Below are 2,897 nucleotides of genomic sequence, written 5' to 3' on the forward strand. Positions count from 1 at the left end.
TAATAATTGTTTGTTCGTTAAGTGGTTGTATTCGGTCCAATTCATGTAACTTTGGGTGATCTCCACGATTTTTTCGTCTCGAACTGTATATAACTTTGAAGCAGAGCCTTACATTACGTTTTTGATGTTATAGTTTTATTTCGCCCTTAAAATATGAAATGCAAAGGGTGATCTGTTGTACTTTATTTTAAAAGGTAGGTAATTCAATTTGGTCAAGAAATTGATAAAGCAAGACATCGTTGAAGAGGATGGCCCCTATCGGTCAGATCTAGTTGATCTTCTAGAGAGATTTTTAATATAAAGCTCGTTAGCCCTTAATATGCATAAACAATGCATTGCTCAAACAGGAATTATGCAACATTGTTCATTACACTACAATTGAACAATTTATGCATAACCAAATTTGTTGCTGCTATTATTAGATACTATTATAGTGCTATACAAGCTATTACTCGATACCACTTGTCATTTAAAATTTTTAAGAGAATGACGCTGGCAGAGGGTGAAAGGGGTAAAAGTAGTTTTTGTTTAAAAAGTTGCCCCCCTTGACAAATCTTTTGACGTGTCTCGGCATTTTTTCTTTTAATCAGTGGTTTTCCATAAATTCGTGGTGGGAAGTTTTCAAATGAACACACTGTATACGCTAACTAGAGAGATTAAAGAAATAAATAGTTCCGTAACAACACTTTTCATAACGAAGCTCTTCTAGATACCGGGTGTTCGGTAAATCTGTTAACTGTTCAGCCCATGTGTTATGAAACGAGTGTACGGTGGTCCGAACCACCCTGTATAACCAATAAAAATCAAATGAATCGAGACGAATCGAAAGAAAAAAGATACTGCGCCTCTAAAGGCAAACTTTTAGTATCAGCAACCACAATACACAGACCCTATGCCTAGATTTTTGGAGTCTTAACAATTTGTTTTAAAATTAACCAAACTGACTGACTGACTAAATTTTCAAATCGATATTATACAGAGTGGCCCAACGAGAAGTATACAGAGGGCTTTTGGGGTATTAAATTTAGAAATTTCGAAAAATCCTCGAACACGTCAATTTGGTATTCGAGGGGGGCAACTTTTGGAATACAAATCACGAACCCAAGTCTTCACCCCTCTACGTAGGGAGCTTAACCCCTAAAATTTTAAATGGAATCCTATGGCAAATTATTTGAAAGCCAATTTAATCGTGATTACTAATCTGCTTTGCTTTTTAAATTCTAGTGATTCGTTTAGGAGAGATTTGCATTTGAAATGGTTTTTTTCTAAAAAACCAAAACATATGCGATCTAAGTCACCTTGTATTAAAATTTTTAATACAAGGTTTAAATTGTGCAAAAAATAACAAATAACTTTAAACACACAACATTTATTTCAATAAATACTCGAATTGCCTTCCGCCTTCTTCCATGCAATAATAAAGATTTGCTTCAACACGCTGCCGCACATGTTGCAAGATTTCAGGGGTAATCGCTCGAAATTGTTGAGTTATACCATAGTGTATTCTATTCTTACACTATGGTTATACGTGCTCACAACCCTTGTAATGTTCCGGGCGGAGTAGCATAAACTTTATTCTTTAAATATCCCCACAAGAAGTAATCTAAAAGACTTAAATCAGGGGGGAAAAACCATTTCAAATGCGAATATCTCCGAAACGAATCAATAGAATTTAAAAAGCAAAGCAGATTAGTAATCACGATTCAATTGGCTTTCAAATAATGTGCCATTTGCCCTAGGATTCCATTTAAAATTTTAGGGGTTAAGCTCCCTATGTAGAGGGGTGAAGACTTGGGTTCGTGATTTGTATTCCAAAAGTTGTCCCCCTCGAATACAAAATTGACGTGCTCGAGGATTTTTCGAAATTTCTAAATTTAATACCCTAAAAGCTCTCTGTATACTTCTCGTTGGGCCACTCTGTATATTCTGTTTATAGTATTTAAGGGGGTTTCACAATCTAAATTTGTTACAGTTACTATACACTGATTTATTAAGGGGGCGTATCTTTTAGTTGGACATGCGAATCTTTCATACTTTCTGACTGTCCGTCTGCCCATTTGTTAGTTCTAATCCTGGTGCTAATAATACATTCTCTGAAATTCGTTTCGATCGTAATTAATTTCTCTTAGGCATTTGAATATGGAATTTTTGGGATGAAGAGATACACTATCGAGGTTGTGACAAGTACATTCGACTATACAAATAAAGTCAAGATTTTCTTTAATTCTGTAAATTTGTGACGCACCTATCAAGCTTCCTCGTAAAATCAAGCTAAGATGAGCAAATTTAATAGTATTCTAATTAGGGCGTCGATCGGTTTCCTTTCAGTCTACTACTCGACACGAATTGTCTCAACGCCTTTAATTGGCACTCCATTGAATTCTTGCAATTTATCTGATGAGAGAATTGAATTGCCTTGGAAATAAATAAATAATAAAAAAGAATTGGAATTGCTAGAGATACGAACGGGCTTATCGCTTATAACATTATGTGTTTATTGGAACTAGAGGAAAACGAAACGAAATACAAATCGCCGAAAATGTACTTATTGGTTTTTTATTCGCTACAGCTTTCTTTCTTCTTGCTTTACAATACTAAACATGCATATAAATATATAAAATCGAATGGCGCATACAGAATATTGATATCTGACAATATAGTGAACTTAAAACAAAAAGCTCTATACTAAATGAAATGTATACAATGTACCTAATCTCAATTCTGAAGCAAATTTCAGGGGTTACTTTAGTATAATTTAAATACTTAATCCCGTAACCTTAAATGGACAAGGGAAGAATACGGAATATCTGTTTGTTTTTACACCCAAATTGAAAAGGTTAAATTTTAGAAGCTCAGTCAGAAAATGTTCGGCACTTAATACTGGTTTGAAATAGAAA

The sequence above is a fragment of the Photinus pyralis genome, unplaced genomic scaffold (genome assembly GCF_008802855.1).
Source record: "Photinus pyralis isolate 1611_PpyrPB1 unplaced genomic scaffold, Ppyr1.3 Ppyr1.4_LG9, whole genome shotgun sequence".
NCBI lineage: Eukaryota > Metazoa > Arthropoda > Insecta > Coleoptera > Lampyridae > Photinus > Photinus pyralis.